The following is a 10,994-nucleotide window of genomic DNA, read 5'->3' as shown; positions in this document are numbered from 1 at the left end:
GCCAGTTTGCATATGGTCCTTCTTTCTGATGTTGGTAAATATCCTTTTATTTTTATCCAGTGGATTTATAAGCACCCAGTCATCATCAGAGTGAAATTTGTTGGTAAGGAAGTAAATTGTTACAGATATGCCTTTACATTAAAACTGCCATGCCATCAAGTATGAAATTTTGAATGTGCCAGTCTAGTAAAAAAAGTGCAAATTTAAAAGTGTTTCTCATCTAGAGAACTTGCTTTGTTGTAGGCAACTAACGTATCTAATCTGAATATAGGGGAAACTTTGAAGATGAGAGGCAGGTAAAAATCTGAGTAATGGGAAACAGAACCGCAGCGCGCCCCTGATCAGGTTTGGGGTCCTAAAAGCACTAAAATTAGCATACTAAAACCACACAGTTGGACAATCAGGCGTGTGTGTGTGGCTTAAGCAAGTTGCAGAACCGCAAGTATTGTCAGTGGAGGACCACCAACACGTTGCAAATGTATAAAGTTGGGATTTCCATTTTGAGTGTCACGCGTTGGCTCCTATGTTTGCTGCAGGACCTGAATGTGAGCACAGGGTGGCTCTAAACCAAACCCAGGACTATGCCAAACTCAGATTGGCTTCTGAGCATCCAAAAGCGTGTTCTGGATTATGTTAGCAGTCACGGCCCTGCTTGTAAGATCCATAAGAAGATGCAGTGCTCTAGCTGAACTGCTTGTGTATCTTCCTGCTGGATCAGAGAAAAGTAAGTGATGTAAAGCAGCGATTGCCTGTTTTTATTCCTTGTGAATTCACAGTGGTATTGTTAGGGTGCTTCCCAGGAGGTTTTGCATGGCCTGAATAGTATAAAGCAGCCAGGACAAACCATGGAGAGAATCGTTGAGGTAAGCAGTAAGCCACAACACAGACTATGCTTTTAAGTTAATTTGTATGTATGTACATAATATTACCAAAACGAAATGAAAGCATGTGTTATAAACAGACACAGCCTATTTGCCAAATTTTACTCAGTCACGGTGGGATGCGAATTAAAACCCAATAATGCTGAAGTGTGTATAAAGCTGTGTATAGAATACATATACTCCTTACATTTTAAAGCTAAAAGTGACTATTGCAAAGAAAAGAAACTAGAAGTAATGCAAATGACTGCAGCACTGTGGTTTTCTCCTGCTCCTCCCCTCCTTTGTAAATCTCCCAAGCATTGTCTGATTACGCATGAATGATGCAGATTTTTGCTAGGATTGCTTGCTCACTGTAGCTCATGTTTTCCAGGCAGGGGTGCAGACCTCCGACAGCTGCAGTAACGAGGCAAAGAAAGGAGCAAGCTTGTCAGCCACAAAAAGACTATGGATTTTGGAAATCCAGTACTACAAAAACAAACATTCCACCATGTTTTATAACAGATTGTTCTTGTCTGGCTCTGTCAAACAAGGCTCTGTGACAGCGTGGCCCATTTTAGTGTCACCCTTACACCCCTGTGTTGCTGGATTCCCATGGAGCAATAACAGGCTCTCCCTCCATAGCTCATTTCTTGGTGTTTACAGTGAAAGGTTGGTGTGTGGCCACTACTTCTGCTGGGGTTTTTCCCCTCTTCATTGAAAGCCACAAAACAATGCCATCTGTAATCAAATATGGCAAGGAATATTAATGCCCCATAGACACAGATGTCTGCACTTCCTAACATTTTCCCACCTGGCTTTAGATGCTTGCTATTCACATCTTTAAAATGTCCTTCTGTTTCCACAGGGCTTGTTTTAATTAATGTAATGTTCAGGTGTGTGTGCTCTCTACGCAGCAAACCTTGTACAGCAAGGCCAGAGAGATATTCAGCTTTACAGGTTGTGCAGAAAAATGGATGAAACATCTCAATGTGAGGTGGCAGGAGCTGGACACTTGATGACCAGCAGCTCATCACTTGAGTGACAGAGTTTCCAGATATTTTCTTAAGCTTTCCCTATTAATATTTTTTAGCACCTGGCTCTTAGAGTGATAAAATACTCTTAAGGCATCTAGAGGTTCCTTCTCTCACTAAATTTGACATCCTCTGGAGTCACACCCATCTTCATAGATTATTTTTCCATGTGTTCTGATGACTTTACTAGAAATGAATCTTGGATGGTTCTGCTTTTACAGTTTTATTGCTTTAGTTGAGAGGGTTTTTTGGGCGAGCAATGTTGCTTGTTAGAAACATTGTGTAAGACACTAGAAGACAAAGCTGTCGCAGAAAGCTCATGGTGTTATGAAGGTAATAGATTTAGCAGGTAAGTGGGCTGATAATAAGAGCCAGGTGAAATAAACAATGAAGAGCTTAAATCCTCATGGCTGAGATTATAAAAAATTTCAACATAAAAGACTTAAAATTGGTTGTCAAGAAAATAAGCTCTTTTTAGGCCAAAATACATGAGCTTTCATACTGGTGTCTCCTTGCATAATTTACAATCTACTATTAACTGTAGAAGGTAGAGAAAGCGTTTCCATGTTGTAAAATGTGGTACTCGAAATGGTACTTGAAAAAGTTAGTTGTAAAAATGGCAGTCACCCTGTAGCACTGGTGACTCAGCCATGTGCAGGGCCATCAGCCCTGATATGGCAGAGGGGGCCCAGGACAGCCTTAATATTCACATCCTTAATATTTGCGTTTCTGGCTGGCATTAAAACACCAAAACTTTTTGCTACAGCTCTGCCTTTCTGAGGAACAGGCCTCCTGTGGGCAGCGGCCATTTTGTGATGGTGGGGAAGGCACCCCCCTCTCTTGGAGGGAAGGATGAGTGTCTCCATCCCCTCTTTTTCTGTGCGTTCCCCTTGACGCCTGCCTCCTTGGTGTGCCTCACAGCCCAGCTGCTGCTTTACAGTGGACTTTTGCGCCTTTAGCCCTCTGCGTGTCCCAGGCCTGCTGGAGCGGAGCTGCCTTCATGGAGCACCTGCCTGGGCCACCACTCCCCCATCGGCCGAGACGTGGGGACCTAAAGGAGCCGACGGAGGCAGCTCCCTCCGGCCCCAGGGCCGCGCAGCGAGGGCTGTGCTCCCGCTCAGCGTCCAGGCGGTGAGGCCCGGCCCGGTGAGGCGGCGGCGGGGCGGGAGGACTACACTTCCCGGCCGCCTTTGCCGGCGCCGGCCCAGCGGGGGATGCCGGGTGCCGTAGTTGCAGCCGCCTGGTGAAAGTTAATAACTGAATCTGGGGTAGGCACTTCCCAGAGCTCCTCGGTGTCTCTCATTGCCATGCCGGCTTTGTCACCTCGGAGGGAAGAGGAGCAAGATGGATGAGCGGGCGGACGCTGGGGCAGGGGCCCGCGGGGTAAGGAGCGGGTGCGGAGGTGGGGAGAGGCTGGGGCCGCCGCTACGGGGCTGGCTGGCTGAGGGGAGCGCGGCTGGCTGCTGCCCCGCCGGCCCTCCGCGACGAGGAGGGGGCTGCGGCCGCCCCGCCCGGCCGGCCGGGATGCTGGGCTCCGGGGGCAGGTGCAGCGGAGAGCGGCGCGGGGCTTCACCCGCCGGAGGGGCTGCTGAGGCGGGGGCGCGCCGCGCCGGCTCTCTCCGAACGGCCGCCGTGGCCCCGGCCCTTCCCTCGGCTCCTGCCTGAGGGAAATGCCGGCCCACCCCCCGCGCTGCCCCCGCCTCGCACCTCCCGGGTGGCGGGGGTCTCCCCTCAGAGCCCGGGGAAGGGGCTCCCGTCTCTCTCCGCCGCCCTCACGGGGACCACCACCTTCCCCGGCGGAGGTGGGCGGGTGTGGGGCAGCTGTGGGGCTCAGCCCTCAAACGCCGGGACCGCGTCCCGTGTTTGGGGGTCGCCGCAGGCACCTTTGGTGGTCTCGGGGAAGCCCCCCATGGGTGAGCGGCGAGGTGAGGTGAAGGCTTCGAGGGCTTGCGATGGAGGCTGTTTGATGGGTGTTGTAGTGGGGACAGAGGGGTCTGTGTGAAGGGTAGAACAGAGCGGTCCCATCCCTTCCCAGGTCCATTTTCAAGTCTAGATAATGAAGGGGGTGTTTTGCTTCCTATAGCCCTGCAGAGGAGGTCCAGGGCCTCTGCCCCTGCTGCAAGAGATGGTGCCTGCTCTGACCTCCTCTTCCCACCATAGTCCTTTTCCCCGCCAGCCCCACAGGATCTCACCCGCCTCTGCCCAAACTCTGAATTAAGCAGAAGTGACTCCAAATCCTCCTGCTTTGATCTGTGTGAGAACAAAATGCCAATCTGTGGGTGATAAACCCCCAAAGGGTTAAAAGCTTTGCATTTTCATCCTTCCCTGGTGGATAGTGGGGATCCCACCAGCCCTTTGAGGCTCTGGGTTTAGCCATCCCTGCTACTGCTTCATGGTCTGCCCTCAGGTCAAAAGATTATGCCTTTCATTAGCAGAATGATTCAGGTAGGCCTGTAGATATTCACCGTGAGATTTACCACATGGTCGAAATAGAAGCACAAATCCCACCTGTCTCAATTCTGGGGTAGTACTTTTTGAAGAAGGTGAGTGCTGGAAGGCCGGATCTTTACTGTGGAGGAGCTGTGGCGGACACCGGAACTTGGGTGACCTTAAACATCCTCTGCTTTTGCTTGATACTGTAAATAGCCAAGAACTGACTGAATTGCCAGCATAAGGTAGGTGAGCTCGGCACTTCTATACTGCAGGCTCCTGGGTGCTGTTCTGACTTCTCACGACATGCTGGTCCTGCCTCTGGCCCTTGGCATCCCCACCTGGAGTCTCCCATTGTGAAATGCATAAAGAAGATCCCCATTCTGTTTTCAGGTTAAAATTTTCACAGTGTCACCTCTGATAAATGATCCTTAGTTCATCCCTAATGAAGTATAAAATAGCAAATTCAATTTTAGTTCACTTTTCGTTTTTATTCCACTTTTTAATGATAATTTTTCATTAAGCATCTAATCCTGTCCTGGCATTTCTCATCAGTAAGGCTCAAGGTGCTTTACAAAAGAGGTAAAAATACGATTATTCCAATTATCCTTATTAAGGCTTAGGTTTTGGGCAGCTTCTGTAGATAATATAGGCCATAAATAATTAAGAGTACAATCTAATTAAAAGAAATCCCCAGTAGTAAACCAAAGTGCCACACTGAAGAAGCTAGCCTTCAAAGGCACGGCCTTGTAACCTAATCTCCCTGATAGAACAGCATCCCATTAACCCGCAAATCTTGCCTCTCCTGACCTGTCTGCCCCAGCAACAGGTACTTCCATGTGCCTGTGCAGGACCCAAGGGAGGGAGAGGGTCAGGGAGTTCCAGTGACCAAAAGCAGTCTGGAGAGTGTTCTCCTATTAAAGTCCATTATCTTGTCATTTGAATAAAGATCTCATGTTCGGAGCCTTACCAAAGTGTACAGCCTGAACTGAGCAAGGTTAGGCATAGAACTAATTTAGCTTTTTAGCAGAAATAGTTATTGGAGTCCAGAAGATACAAAGAAGGTTGTGGCCTGGATCCAGTTTGTACATGACCTAAATAGAATTCTGACCCCGAAACTTGCTCTGAATACCTTGTCAAATTTCATCAAAGTTGGACATGAACTTTCATGTTTGGGAGTTTAGGCTCTAGGTTGCTAGTGCTAAACTCGGTCTGTGTATCCTGACACCTGCATGTCACTGCAGGAAGCTGACTGTCTCGGGACTGCTGTTTATCTACATAATTCAGCAGTAGGGCTACATGGGTGAAATCCTTGTTCTCATTCCAAATACTTACTGTCACATATTACTTATTCTGTGGGAATGTTTTTGCTCCGATTTGTGGTTACACAGTGTTCAGTGATGACCTAATTGCAACATTCTCATTAGGCAGAGAATTTCTGAGTTTGGCTTTATAGTTCACCTTCTCAGTAAGTAAATCGTTGCTCCGTAACACTGACTACCATCAGTACTGTCACTTTAGCCCAATGTTGTATGAGGGATCATAAGGCCCTTTGAAGCATGTATATCTACGACACCTTCTCAGACTTTACCATTGTAATGTCTAACTTAGCTCAGAGCAAGCATAGATCATCTTGTCAATGAAAATGCCCAAATCTGATGACCTATAGCAGCTTTCTTACCACTAAAGAAACTGCACCTGTGTTAGTCTGGTGTTGGGTAATATCCTTGAAAGTTGGCGATATATGAGCAGCTACAAATAAAGCTGAAAAAGGCCAAACTGCCTTTCTGACTGTCTCGTGATGAGGCTTCATCTTGGCCAGAGAATGCTGGTGTAATTTTCAAATGTAACTTAAAGGGATGTTGATTGCAAGTTACATTAATATGAGTCCTTAAGTCCCATAGGGTCTTGTAGAGACCTATATCTTGATGTATCTGTGCCGTAATGTCTTCATTTGTATTGTGTGAAACTGTAATTCAGTCTCATATGCTGGAAGCTTTGACTAGTAAGGCATGACTGGAGCCCTGAGTAATGCTGGTGATATACTGGAAATGTACTACAAACGATAGAGGAGAACCTACAGAAATAAGGAAGCAGGGAGCAGAGATGTTTTGAGCAGCAGAAAGAGGGAGGGTGAGAACAGAAGAAAGCGGGGAGGGACAAAGGAATGAAAAATATGAAAGAAAAAGCAGGAAGAAAACTAAAACACCACTGTTGTAGGTGATGATTGGTGTGGGTGAGGCTTTGCAATTGAACCAAGTTTCCCTAAGAACATTATCATATGCTACTTATGGCAGGGAGAAGAAGGGAAGAGGGTTCCTGGAGAATACCCACACAATGAAGGCTTTGGTTTCTTCCCTTGCACATTTGTAGAGCACTCACATCTTTCCCTTACCCCAGGAGACATTCCCATTTCCTTTCATTTACCAGTGTTTGGAAGGCGGAAGGAGATGAGGCACTGTTGGGTTCCCTTATTAACTTAATCTGTGGGAAGCCCTACATAAATCATTGAATTTCCTAGTCTTGATAGAACGAGATATTTGTACAGCGAAGTCAAACAGAAGATCGAGGTTCCTGCACAGGGAGGCTTTGACGCTGTTCCAGTCCTGTGCCTGTGACTCTTACGCGTGCATTTCTTTGAAGTCTGAAGCTTAGGAGTCTGCATTAATGATCAAGGGACAGAGCTGAATACGGAATTCATATGGTATGAAGGTAAAGGTGTGGGTATGTATGTGGGAAGGGAATATTTAAGAGCAGTCGGGCACATATAGCTAATATATTTAAAAAAAAAAAAGTAATCATGTTAATTTCCTATAGTTAACTCAAGTTCTCAAGGCTTTTAGCATCTTCTCATTCTTTGTAGATCAGTGATCTCTTGCTGAGTCCTGTCATGTCCAAAATACTAGCTTCCTTGAAAAGTAGAGAACTTCAAGTTTGAAACCTTTTGTCTTTTTCTACAGTGGGAAACTTGCTCTGATCCCTTGGGCAGGAATCCCTGTTCCTCATGCAGCATTTTAGAGCTCTGTGCTTGGTATTTGGCTGTCACTCTGTCCCACTCAGCCAAATGTTGGTGATTCCTGAATGCTTAAAAAGTTCATTGGGACTCTCTGCAGATGTGAACCTCTTCTGAAGCTGAGATTTGTCAGGAGCAGAATGCATTAGGACAATTATTTCTGATTTTGACGTATGACTGTTTTTTTTGCCACTGTGTTTGTTCCTTTTCTGGCTCTTAGCTGTTTCTCTAATTCAGGAGCTGTCCTTCCCATTTTTTACTTCATAAAGTGAAATAGTCAAAGTAAAATGCTGTGTATCTTGCTACACTTAATATGCAGATATCTACTGACTGAAACAGTGAAATAGACCCTGTGTGCCAATTTCTGACCCGCTATTTTAACTGTTTTTTCTGGAACTCCATCCTAATTGCTGCTTTTCTTGATTTAGCAGCAAAACAGTTCCCCTCCAAGCCCCCCAGGATTACCAAAATTCAGATTTTTCTGAAGAAGCAAATATCAAATTTTCCCTTATATTTAGGGACCTTATGAAGTAGATCCTGAGGTGGTATTTATGTCCTACCAGATATGGAGCTGCTTTCAAAGAACTGGCCCTAGGCACCAGGGGATTTGCAGTCTTTGCTCTGGATGTCTCCCACGTGGTGGAGGAGTATAGAGCTACCACGGGGCTTTGGGAGCACGTGGCACTTGCTGGTATCACTCACGCTCCCGCATCATTTAATTCAGCAATGGCTGCACACTCCACCCGATACGAAGGTTGACTGCGCTCCTCAAGTGGAAAAACTGGGGACCCCAGGTCTCTCCCTGTGAATGACAGGGAGCCCTTTTTCCAACCTAATGTTGCTGCTGTAAATTGAATCTCTTCAGCATCCCTAACGCTTTCAAGCCACCCTCATTAATAAGTTGCTGAGTGCCTTGTGGGCATTGAAAGGGAGGAATGGCAGGTCCAGCCCCAGCAACGCAGAGTTGAGCTGGGGCAGCAGCTTGGAGCTTGGCAGCCATTCTCCAGTCATGGCTTTACTCGGACTCAAATTGTCTGCATTATGAAGTCTCAGGTATTTTTTTTTTAAACATTGGATTTCTTGATGCATTTACTACATAGTGTAAATTAATATTTATGAAGGTGTCTGAGGTCTTTGGATCAGTTATGTCATATAAAGCTCTGATCCAAAGCCCACTGTAGCCCAGCTGAAAAAACGCATCTCTGACATTGTTCTCCCCTCTTGCCCCCAGGGAATTAAAAAGACAAATTATTTTAAGCAGTTCAACATGTACTGAGCTTTAGTTCATTAGCTAAGAAAGAGTATAATGTCTTTCCAGGACTATGTTCAAAACTAAAGAACAAAAAGCTACCTTGAAAAATGGCCATTGGGAAGCAGACCGGCAAAAGCCAAGAAACTTGAGCCCTTGCTAATGAATACTCTGTCCTTAACTCACATTGTCTCTTTTGTTTCCCACACTTTCACGAGCTGCACATGGATTCAATTTGCCAGTCTTTAACCCTTCTTACTGATGCCTGATCTGTGCATAGTTTAGAAACTGGGACAGCTGTCACTTAGGTACTTTATTTATTTGCTCCTGATCTGTTTGTCTCTGTGCAGTCTCAGTCTTGGATGCAGTAAAGTAATCCATGAGGCATGTGGACAAGGCTTGGGTGCAAGCTGGGGAGAAGGAGTCAAAGCTTTCCCAGCTTCCTGGCAGAGGGTGCAACAGAGGCAGGGCTGGGAGCAGGTTTGCTTTGATTAAAACATAGTAGCGTTTCCACTGTGACTACTGATGGGGAAGGTGTTGGTGTTATACCAGGACTTTTTTTAAGAAGAGCTGTTTTTCTTGGTGTAGCTCTAAAATTGATGGAAAGTCAGGGTGGAGCCAAGGAATTTGGCATCACGGGAATTCTCACACCAGCTTGTCTTTGTGCTACAGCACAGCAGAAGTGCTTTCTGCAGAGAGAAGCATTAAACATCAGATGTTTATTTGCAACAGTGAAATTTATTCCAGTAAATGATGGTTGCCCATAGTAAGCATTACTTCTTAGTAATGATTGTACTGTTTCAAAAAACATAACTAGCTCCTAGAGCTGCTGCTTGCTAAATTGATAAGGATCTAATTAATCATCCATTTAAAACAAAAATGGCATTCCATTTCAAAAACATAATGCGGCTTCATTCCTCGTTTTTCCCCTAGATAACTATTGAACAAAGATCACCAGCAGAGAGTGCTGGTGCTCTTCTAGAATGTGGCAGCAGCTTCTGAAGTGGATTGTAATTCTATTTTTAGTTTTTTATTCCTGTGAAAATGAAATGTTAATCAATTATCTGTAACTTGACATCTTGCTGTCTCTAATTATCAATCATTTTGTAGCTTACCACAGGAGAAAGGTCGTTTTTAGGAGCACAACTATGTGCTCAGAAAAATTATAATTGCCACTTTTTGAATCAATTATTTAACAGAACTTCATATATTTTGTTCTAATACATTTGACCTTTTTTGTACATGATATTATTTCTCTTCTAATTTTTCTTCTTTAATTTCATGTTCAAAATAATCTGTTTACTATTCAGTACATCTTCTATGTAGTGGGGGAAGATGGCCCTGCTCCTACCATTAGTAGAGCTCAAGCGTCTATATGGCACTCATTGTTTCTCCAAGACCATACTTTTAACCTTGCCAGGCAATGGAAGGTTACTTCCAGCCCAAGATTATTTTTAGTTGGGCCTCTTTCATTTCTCAGTTCTGAGTCTGATTCTGACATCAATATTAAAAATAAGTTGCAAAAGCTTTACATCAAAAAGCACCCCCTCTCCCCTGTCCCCATGTTGTTTATCAATACAGTTGTACCATTGTAAGTCATGGAGACTTTGAAGAGGTTAGGCTTTTTGATTTCTAATCAGCTGTGGTTTTCCCCTCTTAATCTTTATGGTCATTGAAATACCGGGATTATCAAATCTGCTTTTTGCGGCAGAACCTTGCTGTACATCTTGCTCTTGTGATTTCATACGTTCTTTAGTCATCGAGAGCAAACAAAGACTGTGTTGAAGTGCAGGGCCTCTGTGCCTTACTCTTACAGTTCACTCTCATCCAAATCCATTGAAAGTTGAGGGAATCTTTTAATTAATTTCAGCAGATTTTGAAGAGACATCTCTTTTTAAAGAGGCATGAGAAGCAAGAGTGCAGAGAAGCAAGGGAGATGGTCAACTTTCGTGTATCAAGGTTGTTACTACAACTTGATACAGTTAAAGGCTTACGGGTCCTTCTTTGGGAGAACAGTGTCTTGTAAGGAAATCCCTTTGTCCAGACTAACCCTGCTGTCCTTATTTTGCCAAAACTACATTTAAGTCTAAGGGACTGGGATGTGAATGTGTTTAGAGCAAAGCTGGAACATTTAATTTATTTTTCCATAGTTGGCAGTTGTTTGTCCCTCTTCTGGTTACACAGCTTTCTTCTGAAATTCTGCATAAAAAGGGGCCAAGGTTCAGCAGTTAGAATAATTCCCTTTACAGGTGGTACCTGATCAATCAATTCATGGGTGACACATCACTGCTGACCTCTAGGTTGCATTTCACTGTGGTAAGCTGTTCCTTTTCTCCCCCTCCCTCTGCAGGCCCTTTCTTCACCCAAGGAACCGTGCCGAACTTGAGTTACACTCCATGAGAGGTACCATC

General features: G+C 45.0%; 1 protein-coding gene across 1 annotated transcript in view; it reads left to right on the top strand.

Moving 5' to 3' along the window:
* The first annotated feature begins 3,106 nt into the window (after positions 1-3,106).
* Positions 3,107-10,994, top strand: part of AMOT (angiomotin) — a 65,203-nt gene continuing 57,315 nt past the window's right edge. Inside the window, exon 1 of the mRNA XM_063346340.1 lies at positions 3,107-3,274. The gene's annotated coding sequence lies outside the window, so the exon portion shown is untranslated. The remainder of the gene's footprint in view (positions 3,275-10,994) is intronic.

The sequence above is a fragment of the Chroicocephalus ridibundus genome, chromosome 9, assembly GCF_963924245.1.
Source record: "Chroicocephalus ridibundus chromosome 9, bChrRid1.1, whole genome shotgun sequence".
Taxonomy (NCBI): domain Eukaryota; kingdom Metazoa; phylum Chordata; class Aves; order Charadriiformes; family Laridae; genus Chroicocephalus; species Chroicocephalus ridibundus.
Note: the sequence above shows the minus strand (reverse complement) of the source record. Positions and strands in the feature narration are given on the sequence as shown.